The following is a 12,229-nucleotide window of genomic DNA, read 5'->3' on the forward strand; positions in this document are numbered from 1 at the left end:
TTGTAGAGACGGAGTTTCACCCTTTTGCCCAGGCTGGTCTCAAACTCCTGAGCTCAAATGATCCTCCCACCTTAGCCTCCTGAAGTGTTGGGATTACAGGCGTGAGCCACTACACCTGGCCAGATTTTTATTTTTCTTATGGAAGTAACTTGTCATAAAATTTCCTGGTGGGAAGTCCCATCAAGACATGAAATAGATACATTGTAAAGACATTTATGGAAAAGCAAAAATTCCATTTCCCAAAGCCATGCTCTATGCATGATGGTTGGGAGGCTCTGAAATACTGGGACCAAGATGAATTATTCTCTGATGTCTGACTGTCACAATTGTTTTAATCCAAGAATAAAACCAACACAAACAGTGTGGCTCAAAACAAAGAAAAAAGTCCATTTTAAAGCAATGTCTGTAAGCTTGGAAAGCACCTATTTTCTCTGGTGAGCTGTTAAAAATCCAAATAGTTGAGAAATTACAGATGGCTTTCCAAAGACCTGTTTTCTATTTTTTTCTCTTCCAAAATGATTTTTTAAATATTTAACATTAACAAGTAACAGTATTGGCTCATGTATTAGCCTATGGCTCAACTTTAAGTTTTATTTTCTTCCAAAGCTTTTGTGGGGTGGTGAAGAGGCAAACTGTGGAGGGTGAGCCTGGTAACTATGGCAACAGCATTGCCATCAATGAAGTGGCTCTGAGAGCCCAAGGCCCTCAGGCTGGGAGGCTAATTCCTACGACAAAGCCTTTTCTGTGTTCAACTGGGCACAGGAAAGCTGCTGGTTGTGATGGTGGCTAAGACAAACCTTCAGCCCGAAGACCCGGGAGGGAAAAATGTGAGTCTTACCCTTCACACGTTAATTATTTTATGAACAGATGAATGCAGTGTGCTAGCAAACCCGATGAATGTAATTCAGGCCTGCTCTCCAAAACCGTACCGTTGCTTCATTTGACATGCTCCTGCAGAAACACATTTAATGCTCGTCGTGCAAATCATTTGAACATGGTCTTTAAACATTTCTCATTCTGTGACGGTACCAAAGCTGTCTCGAGCATCTAAAAGGGATTATGAAAGCCATCCTTTCTACAGAGTTTGTTTTAAAATAACCCAACTATTAGAACATTATACTTCCATTAGTTGCTGGCTTAGTGGGATTTCCCACTCAGGAATGAAGTGGGATTTAAACGGGCTTGTCGTTCGTAAGGCATGGTTTCCAAAGTTGTCTACTGTGGTCACTTTAGGAAGGGTATTTATTGCCAACTGAAAAATAATCAGTGTGTTATAAATTCAAGAGAAAATATACTCCAAATTAATAAAATAGGACTAGAAGTATTTAACCTGAAAAAAGGTATAATTTTGAATTCTAGAAAAAGAGGAGTGTTTGATTTGGAAATTTTAGTGACAGTGAAAATGTGCCTGAATTCCAGTTCATTTTGATTTACAACAACATCTGCATTGGAGGTGAGAGGGGTAGAATTCTAGGCTTTTCAGTTAGATCTTGGTTTTCTTATTTTCCAGATACGTAATTGATATGGTTTGGCTGTGTGTCCCCACCCAAATCTCATCTTAAATTGTACTCCCATAATTCCCACGTGTTGTGGGAGGGACCCGGTGGGAAATAATTGAATCATGGGGGTGGTTTGCCCCATAATGTTCTCGTGGTAGTGAATAAGTCTCACAAGAGCTGATGGTTTTATAAGGGGTTTCTGCTTTCGCTTCTCTCTCATTTTCTCTTGCTGCTGCCATGTAAGACGTGCCTTTTGCCTTCCCCCATGATTGTGAGGTCTCCCCAGCCACGTGGAATTGTGAGTCCATTAAACCTCTTTCTTTAGTAAATTGTTCAGTCTTGGTATGTGTTAATCAGCAGCGTGAAAATGGACTAATACAGTAATTCTGGTTGAAGGACTCAACCTCTTTTTGGGTGATTCTTCAGTTCTAAAATTGGGATAAAAATAGTACCTTAGAATGTTGTGAGAATTGGATGAGAAAATGTATGCAGTGTACTTAGCACTGTGACCAGTCAGGGTTCAACCCTGTTTTATATTCCTAGGTCTACCCTTGATGGCTCAACTATGGCTAAGCTAATCAGGCCATGTGCCTATGTTTTGGAAAGTATTACTACAGTAGAGAATGTGTCTATGGAAGTGTACAGTGAGAGTTAGCCTAACTCTTGACTTGGGTTTGAAGTTACTCAAGATGTTAGTTTCAACTTCTGGACTATAGCTGGAGCGGCTATGTTGTCTGGGGTATATACCCTGGGGTTCATTGTCGTGTGCCAGGAAAATTTAGGAGATGGACACACACGAGGAGTTTAGGAGCCAAGGTTTAACAGCAGAAGAGAAGAGAGAGAAACAGCTCTCTCCATAGAAAAAGGGATCTCCAAGCGGAAAGGACTGGCTGTTGGTGAATGCACCGGGTTTCATAGTCCAGTTTGAGGAGGCAGTGTCTGATTAATATAGGGCTCACAGATTGGTTACATCAAGTATGATGTTTACATAGCACGGGGGGATGGCTGGTTGCCCCACCCTCATCTTATGCAAGTGAGCTTTCCAGGTGATCGGTGCCATCTTGTCTGCTCCTCACATTACATGTGGCTGACAAAGAGATGGGAAGATGGAGCCGCCATCTTGAACATGATTGGCACAATGCAGGTATCTATGTCTGCAGCTTGATTTTACAGGATGCTCTTCGTTAGAAAGGAAAGTAATTCAGGGCTGCTTTTCATTAAAAAGAAAAACCTTACCAAGGCAGATACCCTTGCTATCTGCCGAAGTGATTTCTTCTTAACTCCTATTATCATAATGGTCACCACAGGACTCACTGTGGGTGGGACTGGCCAGCCATCCTGCTTCGTAGAGAGCCTCCTGCTCTGGGGACGGACACTTATGCTTTTTCCTGCAGCTGAGGATTAGGAATGCATGTGGAGGTGCCGTACCCTGGCAGTCCTTGCTGGAGGTGAGTAGTGTTCCTTAGCAGCTGCCTGCTGGGGGTCTGGATGGGGAAAAGGGAACGGCAAGGAGAATCAGCCACAGGCAAAGAATTTCTTCCCCACCTGGGCCCTGAAGCCTCTGGGATTCTTTGCCAGCAGGGCACCCTGAGGTTCCTCAAGTTAAGAACGAAAACGGTTGAAGGTCATCACTTCTAGTGGATGGCTTGTCTTTTGTTTCCTGAAGTCACAAGGGTGAGACTGGCCAGGGCCTTGTGTGGTTTTGTGCCTCAGGCTCCAGTGCACAGGAGAAAGGGCAGAGTTCACCTCCCAGCTCTTCTGCTTAATGGCTGCGTTACCTTGAGCAAGACTTGGTGATATGGTTTGAGTCTGTGGCCCTGCCCAAATCTCATGTCAAATTGTAATCCCCAATATTGAAGGTGGGGCCTGGTGGGAGGTGATCGGATCATAGGGGCAGTCACTCATGAATGGTTTAGCACCACCCCTGTAATGCTGTCTTCGGGATTCAGTTCTTATGAGATCTGGTTGTTTTTAAAGTGTGTGGCACCTGCCCCCTTGCTCTCTCTTCCTCCTGCTCTGGCCATGTAAGAAGTGCCTTCTTCCCCCTTGCCGTCCACCATGATTGTAAGTTTCCTGAGGCCTCCCCAGAAGCTGAGCAGATGCAGCTATGTTTCCTGTATGCTGCAGGATAGTGAGCCAATAAAACCTCCTTTCTTTATCAATTCGCTAATCTCAGGTGTTTCTTTATAGCAGTGTGAAAATGGACTAATACACTTGGTGTCATCAAGAGAGCTGTGGAGAATATTAGTACTGAACCCAATGGGGGTGATATGAGGATTCTACGAAGAGACACCCAAAGTGTCTCACACAGTTTACGGTGCCTAGAAAGTCTTCAGTTCAAACTGGGCATAAGTGGTTCCTAGTGGGATTTGGGAGCCTCTAATTGCCTTAAGGCAAGTGCTGCCCCTCCATTGCCCACTCCTGCCTGTAGCTCTGAATTGCATGAGTTCCCTATGGGCTGGCATGGGTAGAGCTGTGAGATTCTGGGCTGTAGGCATCCTGTCCCCCATCCTAAAGGCCACATCAACTGAAGAATCGCCCTGGGCAGCATACTTGGGGAAAACAACCAGCTGTATTGAGGGTCATTAGGTTCCTGATGACTTCAGAGGTCCTAGTGACAGGACCATGGCACCTCTACAAAGCTGGCTGGGGCTAGAGAGGCATTTGCCGATTCATTCTGCTCTGTCTCTCTTTTCCTGCCCTTCTCTGTGTCTCTGACTCTCTCTCTCTCTCAGTCATGCAGCAACAAAAGCTACAGGGCAGGGGCAAGTCACACCACACTCAGAAAACACCAGTTAACTGGAGACACATGTGACGACAAGCCAAAAATGTAATATATGTTCATGGTAAAAAAAAAAAATCGAAATGGCACAAACAATAAAAACCCCCTTTCTCCTCTCATTTTTTCCCCAGTCTTTAGAAGTAATAATTTAACACACCATATGCATTTGCTAGATAATCACCGATGTTTTCTTTATCTTGTATTATTCTTTTGGATTGATTGTTTGCTTTAGGCGATAAAATGTTTCTATGATGGTTCAAATAAGGCTCCTGTCTCCAGGTTGTTTAATCCAACTGTATTAGTTTCCTAGGTAAAAAACTACCATAAACTTGGTGACTTAAAACAGCTAAAATGTGTTCTCTCACAATTCTGGAGGGCAGAAATCTGCCATCGAGGTATTGGCAGAGCTGCAACTCACCGAAGGTTCTAGGGAGGATCCTCCCTGGCCTCTTCCAGCTTCTGGTGACCCCAGTTACTCCTCAGCTTGTGGCAGCCTCACTCTAGCCTGTGCCTCCATTCCCACACGGCCTTCTCCTCTGGTCTTTGTGTCTCCTCATCTCCTCTTACAAGGACGCCAGCCATAGGGTTGGTGTCCAGCAGCCCACCCTAAAACTTGGACATCTCATCTCAAGATCTTTAACTTAATTATATCTGCAGTGACCTTGTTTCCCCAGTAAGGTCACGTTCTGATTCCAGGTGGACTTGAATTTTGGGGAGACATTACTCAATCACTACAAAGTTTACTCTGTCTCTGGCTCTCTTTTCCTGCCCCTTTGGCTAAGGTAAATGATCTTAAAACTTTAAGTAGACGTTGGCCGGGCATGGTGGCTCACGCCTGTAATCCCAGCACTTTGGGAGGCCAAGGCTGGCGGATCCCGAGGTCAGGAGATCGAGATCATCCTGGGTAACATGGTGAAACCCCGTCTCTACCAAAAATACAAAAAATTAGCTGGGCGTGGTGGTGGGCGCCTGTAGTCCCAGCTACTTGGGAGGCTAAGGCAGGAGAATGGCATGAACCTGGGAGGCAGAGCTTGCAGTGAGTGGAAATCCGGAGTCTGCACTCCAGCCTGGGTGACAGAGTGAGACTCTGTCTCAAAAAAAAAAAAAAAAAAAAGAAAAGAAAAAAGAAAAAAACCCTTTAAGTAGATGTTGACTCATTTTCAATCTACAAGCTCCTTGAGCCACTTTGAGAGGAAACTTACCACCAACAGAACGTCCCCCAAAATGATGATGCAAAATCCATAAGGATCTTGATCAAAGATTCTTGGTAACTTCCCAAAGATAAGCAGATCCTTAATTGGCTGTGAGATCTTAGCCGAAAGTCTCAAAGTCTTCATCTATAAAATGATGGTGGCAACGTCATCTATTATTGGTGTTGTGTGAATTAAATTAGGAAATGCCTTTGGAGTGTTTGGTGCAGTACTTGGAAAGTCAAGGATAACTTTGAAAATCTTAAGAACTGAGAACAGACTTCAGCACAGCATATATAATGAACATGACTGGGGATATAAGTGGCTCTTTAAAAAGATGGCATGAAATAAGCCTGTATCGGGGCCCAGGAATAGAAGCAGACATAATTGGATCTTATCATAATGACAGGGCCCCAGAATCAGTGTCCCAGCAGGCAGGAAAACCACACTCAAATTAGGGAAACCCAAGAAAGGCTTAATAAAGGCACCAGGTACAAAGGTGTAGGGAAACTACCAGGGTTGTGTGGTAATAGGGAAAGGGAGGGTGGTGGAACAGCTGTTACCATACCTCAAACCAAAGGGATGGGAGGGAGGAAGTGAGCAAAGGGACAGGGAAGGAGAGAGTCTCTAGCGAAGGTGCCTCAATGGGGCAGTGACCACAGCCACCCTATAGGAGGTGGTCAAGGGAATAAGGCAGAGATTTTACTGTTCTGCCTTCCAGTCCCCTGCTGGGGCTCCCCTTTGCTGAGTTAATTTTGAAATCATGGAGCAAGGGATCCTCTGGATCGCTAGGAATATGAGTGTGGCCAACCCAGCCCCCAAGAAAGCAAGCTTCCTAGGGCAGAAAACAAGGTGCAGATACCGGGGGAATCTTGGGGAGGAACCTGGAAAGATACTGCCTCCGGCTCTTTGTCATTTGAGTGTCAGATTGTGGAACATTCTCTTCTGTAGGTGGCACCGCTCTTGCAAGACAAGGAACCCGTGGCTCAGCACCACCTGCCATGACTGCACATTGGCACAGCTTCTAGCAATACCCACCAAGCTTCCACTGAGGAACTTACGGTATTTGCCAACTTTGGCAAAGGATAAGAGGATGTTGTGGAAAATGCCATACTCTGTGGCAGTTTTAGGTAGGTCTGCAGACACTGCCACATCCCGAGACAGATCGCCCTGAGCTCTTCTAGTAAGAGACAACTGCTGGGCTACTGTCCGGTGAATAATCAAAATTGCCTGTTGCCAGGGCATGTGACCCATTGTGACTCTTCCTGGAGAGCAGCAATCAAGACGAAAGTATTAGTTCCTGGAGCTGCAGGAGACCTTTAGAGTGGCATCCTCTTCTCCACCCCCATTTAAGACCTCCTCCTCCCTCTCCACTTCCTCCCTCTCCATCTTTACCTTCCCCTTTCCCTCCCTCCTTTTTCTCTTCCCTTCTTCTCTCTCCCTCTTTCTCTGCCTCCCTCTCTCCTTCCCTCTCCTTCCTTCTCTCTCTTTTCTCCCTCTTTCCCCTCTCCCTCCTTTCTCCTCCCTTCCTCCCTCTCTCCCTCCTCCCTCCCTCTCCATCTCTCTCTCATTCCTGCTTGGAAATCAGGTTCAGAGGGCTGAGCTGTTCACAGTGCTCGCTTCTTGGCACATTTTCAGTGTGGCTTCATGCAAGGACTCTCACTTGTTTGGTTCTTTTCCTTTTATAACAGCAACAACAATTACCCAACGCTTCCAGTGTCGCTTTCAGACCAGATGCTGTTCTAAGGGCTTTATGCACACTCACTGTTTGTTTCCCACTTACAAGTGTTGAGGTGGATTCCACCGTGGCCTCCAGCTGGAGGAGCTTGCTGAGTTGTGTGTGGTGTCAGGGCCAAGCCCGGGCAGTTCGTTCCTTTGACCTGGGCTCTGCACTGTCCCCCTTCCCCTCCCCTTGGGTTTAATGGATAGCATTTTGTTATGTGTTCCTAAAAAACAGATATCATTGTTTTGTAGTTATTTAAAAAACACTCACAAAATTCTTGTTGTAAATCTCTCTGTCTCTTATTTTCTGTAAGCCATCCCTTCTCTTAGCGGCCAGGTACTTCCCGGTTCTGCAGGAGGAAATCATTTCACCTTCCTTTCTTCCAGTGGTGGAGGCAGAGTGCTTCCAGCTCTCTGTCCTACAAATAAAGCTGTGACAAGTATTCTCAAACGTGTCTCCACAAGGGGCCATGTGGACATTTCTCTGCCTGGAATCAGAAATGCCAGGCCCTGGGGTGCTGAGGCCTAATTGGTGAGCTGGGCCCGACTGTGCCCAGCCTCCCCTCCCACCAGTGGGCACAGTTCCAGTGTCCTTCCATCTCTGCCAGCGCTTGGCATCAGCTGCTGAGTTTGTGCCAGGCTAATAAGTGGAAAGTGATTTTCCAGGGTATTAATTTGCATTTCTCTGCCTATTGATGATGGCCATCATTTCCCCCAGTGCAGGCGGCCTTTCATCTGGCTGCATTTCAGTAAACTGCTGGTACTCATTTGACTATTAGAGCTGCTGGGATTTTCTTGTTGGTTTGTGGCGTTTTTTGGTTCTACATTTCTGTTTTTTGTCTGGTAGATTTTATCTGTTGCAAAATCTTCTCCCTGTCTGTCATGTATTTATTTTTGTCTCTGGGGTGACCATTTGGAACAAAACTCCTTCATTTTCATACAGTCAAATTTATTAATATTTCTGTACATTGGAAGTTTTAAGAAGTCCTACCCTACCTGCAAATCTTAAAGATATTCTCTTATGTCTTTCTGTTATCCTCACCCTTTTACCTTCCCCAGGCAGGTGTTGCATTCATCTGCAGCGCACGATGATTTCTGTGTTAGGTAGAGATTCAGTCATGTTTTGATTGATACAGTCATGGTGTCTCCAGCACTATCTACTAACCATTGTCCTCTTTTCCTTATTGAGTTTTGTTTCCCTTTACTATATGTTAAATCCTTTTCAGACACAGGTTTCACTCGATACTCTCTATTCTGTCTCCTGGATATAGTTTCTACTTTGTGCAGCTTGCATGCTGTCTTTTCATTACCATAACTTTGAGATGTGTTTTAATGCCTAGCAGAACAAGCCTGCTTTACTCCGCTTTTTTTTTTTTTTCTTTTTCTTTTTGAGACAGGGCCTTGCTCTGTCTCCAAGACTGGAGCACAGTGGTGCAATCATGGCTCACTGCAGCCTCGATCTCTGGAGCTCAAGGGATCTTTCTCACCTCAGCCTCCCAAGTAGCTGGGACCACAGGTGTGCACCACCATGCCCAGCCAATTTTTGTATGTGTGTGAGACAGGATCTTGCTCTGTTGCCCAGGCTGGAGTGCAGTGGTATGATCTCAGCTCACTGCAGCCTCCACCTCCTGAGTTCAAGTGATTCTCCTGGCTCAGCCTCCTGAGTAGCTGGGATTACAGGCACACGCCACCATATCGGGCTGACTTTTATATTTTTAGTCGAGACGGTGTTTCACCATGTTGGCCAGGCTGACCTTGAACTCCTGATCTCAGGTGATCTGCCTGCCTTGGCCTCCCAAAGTGCTGGGGTTACAGGCATGAGCCACCACACCCGGTCCAACCTAGCTGTTCATAGACCTTTCTTCTTCCATGGTAAAATTAAAATAAGTTTACTGAATTTCTCAAAACACTCGCCTGTAATTTTATTGCAACTGGATTGCATTTATATCTTAATGCAGGGAGAATGACGTCTTTATTCTGGTTTTCACCCATCTAAGTGGCATCTTTCGTGGATTCCTGACATCTTCGCACCTATTAACAAGGATCTAGAATGTGCCCTGAGTGCTTGAAGTAAAGCGTTCCCATGCCTAGCGGGGAATGCACCTCTCCCAGTCTCCTACCCTCCACCAAGAAGGATTTCAGTGAGGCTCTGGAGAGAGGCGTGGCAGCTGTGGGGAAGGCCTCCCTTGGCAGGGGTTTGAGGGAATCCAGATCCCCTCCCAGGTCCCAGCAACCAGTGTCAACACACGCACTAGCCCTGTGTCCACCACAGCTCGCCTCTGTGTGCCTCTCACTCACATGCGTGGCAGTCACCACGGATGCCCTGGAATTCTAGGTGGTTCCTCATCGGCTCCTTCCGGATCCCCACAGTGTCTGAGTATTTCACTGCATTTCTCATTCCTGCCCAAACCCTTGGGCCTTTCCACTGTTCCTTCTAGAATATACTCTGTTGGACCTGGAGGTGGGGCAGGGGTCCCTCCTGCTGCTTCTCATCCCTTCTGGACCTCTCTAAATGCCTCAGCTTTATCTCATCTCATCAGATCGCATCCCTCTCTCCCCCTGGCTGCAGCCATCTGCTGACTGCTCACTTCTCAGTGATTGGGGCTCCTGGTTCCCTGTCACTCTCTCCGTCACCATCCAGCCTTAGTTGTGCATGATTTTAGTCCATGTGGTTGATTCTTCCAACAAGGAACTTTCCAGTTCCCTGAATCTCTCTCTCCCAATGATTTTGTCCTATACACATCCTCTCCTGCCTGCAACCCAAGTGCCTCACTCTTATGGTTTATTATACCTTAGACATGTGCTGTCCAATATGGTAGCCACTAACCACTAGTGGCTATATACATTTAAATTAGTCACAATCAAGAATAAGTAAACATTTGATTTCTTAGTTGCATTAGCCACATTTCAAGTGTCTGTGGCTAGCAGCTGCCATGTTGGCTAATGCAGATATTGGACATTTTCATCATCACAGATAGTTCTACTGGAACTTTCTAGCATTGCCCTGGGCTTTGTCATTACCAGTTAGTAGAATGTCTCTGTAATCCTAGCTGGACATCTCCACTCCCTGCCCACCACCTCCTGGCCTTGCCACTCTGCTCTGTCTACTGCCCGAACTCTGCCAATCCTCGGACACTTCAGCAACCTGCACAAAACTCATGGACCCCTCTCCCCTGTCCTTTCCCTGTGGGCCCTGCAGCCTGTCCTCATTCCTGCTCACTTAGTTGAATGTCCTGGTCACACACGATAGTCACTTGCTGCCATGTTTCCAGCTCCCTGTTGCTGCTCGCTTCATTGCACATGTTATTTTATTGCTCTTGCTTGCTCAGGTCGTGGTGCTGATGCACTGCAATTTGCCTACTGCAATTTGCCATGTGCGCTCCTCATTCATGCCGATTTAACAGAATGGGGCTAGAGAAAAACACAACCGCACCCACTGGTCCCACTTACACGAATGACCGACATCATCAAGTGGGCACCTGCACTCCCCTGCAAGCCCGCGGTGCTGTGTATTCCCAACGCACTGGCTTTTTCCACTCTCCTAGGTGAAGATGCCAAGAGGTTCCCTTCTTCTCAGCTTCCCACCATCCTCTCCTTCTTCCCCTCTCAGCTGGTGATCTTGCTTCCTTCTTCACTAAAGACATGAAAGAGAACGTTTCCAAACTCCCACTGCACCTATCCACCCACCTGTGTCTGCATTTATATCCTCCACGTTCCCTTCTGCTGCAATAGAGATGAACTGCCCAAGCTCCTAAAGCGGGGAAGTTCTCCTGCTTGCGCCTAGGACCTGTCCCCCATTGCCTATTGAAAGGTGTGCTGCTGCGTAAGCCTCCCCTCCCTCTCCTACATCATCATTTCTCTCTCTTTCCTGGCTCATAAGTGCACAAACATGTTTTTATTTCTTCTACCTTAAAAAAAAATCTTCTGTTGATCCCACTCTCCTCCTTAGCTATTGCCTATTTCTCTGCCCCCTTTTACAGAAAACCTCTGAGAGAATCGTCCTTACTTCCGGTTCCTAGTTCCTCTCCTCTTGTTCTATTTTATTAAGGAAAATGTTTGTTTCAGAATAATCTTAGATTTATGGAAATGTTGCAAAGGTGATATTCTAATCTGAAGTTATTGTAATTGGGTTTTCTCACCCCTCTCCCCAAACTGCTCTTGTCACTGTCATCGATCAGCTCCCCTTCACCAAGCTGCAGCGATGAAACTTCAGCCTTTGGCTTCCCCGAGCCATCAGCAGCGCCTGGCGCGGCTCACTCTCCTTCCTCTGCCTGCTTCCCGGCCTTCCGTGGTCTCCCGCTCCAGGTTTCCCTCCTGCCTCTCCAGCTGCTTTCTGCCTTTTTTTTTTTTTTTTCTCCTTTGCTGTCCTGCCTGGGTCCCTGTCCTGGGACTTCTTCTCTTCTCTGTCTACACCTGCTTCCTCTCTTCCAAGCTCATGGCTGTGGATACAAATGACATGCACATGACTCACACATTTGCATCTCCACTTCTCTTCTCGCCTGAACTCTGGACGCCTTGATCCAGCGTGCGGCCCGACCCCTCTGCTGGGATGGCCGGTACACAAACCGAACGCGTCCAGGACGGAACCTGTGGTCTCCCTCCAACCTGCTCTCTCCACTTCAGTGGCGGCTCTACACCTGTAACTGCTCAGGCCAAAAACACTGAAAGTCCTCTGGACGCCTCTCTTTTTCTCACACCTCACAGTGAATCAATGAGGAAATGTTGAGTGGCCCTCCAAAATACTTCCGAATCTGACTGCCTCTTCCTGTCTTCCCTGCTGCTTCTGTGGTCCAAGCCTCTTTGCTTTTCCTAGATATTTTCAGTACCTTCTCATTGCTTTCCCATCTTCCCTTACACTCTATCTGGAATGATTTTTTTTTTTTTTTTTTATAGAGTCTCACTTTGTCACCCAGGCTGGAGGGCACTGGCATGATCTTGGCTCAGTGAATCAATGAGGAAATGTTGAGTGGCCCTCCAAAATACTTCCGAATCTGACTGCCTCTTCCTGTCTTCCCTGCTGCTTCTGTGGTCCAAGC

General features: G+C 46.5%; 1 protein-coding gene across 1 annotated transcript in view; it reads left to right on the forward strand.

The window, feature by feature from the left end:
- Positions 1 to 758: 758 nt before the first annotated feature.
- B3GALT5 (UDP-Gal:betaGlcNAc beta 1,3-galactosyltransferase, polypeptide 5) overlaps positions 759 to 12,229 on the forward strand; it is a 103,742-nt gene continuing 92,271 nt past the window's right edge. Inside the window, exon 1 of the mRNA XM_011954049.1 lies at positions 759 to 827. The gene's annotated coding sequence lies outside the window, so the exon portion shown is untranslated. The remainder of the gene's footprint in view (positions 828 to 12,229) is intronic.

This window comes from Colobus angolensis, unplaced genomic scaffold, assembly GCF_000951035.1.
Source record: "Colobus angolensis palliatus isolate OR3802 unplaced genomic scaffold, Cang.pa_1.0 Scaffold38, whole genome shotgun sequence".
Classification (NCBI taxonomy): domain Eukaryota; kingdom Metazoa; phylum Chordata; class Mammalia; order Primates; family Cercopithecidae; genus Colobus; species Colobus angolensis.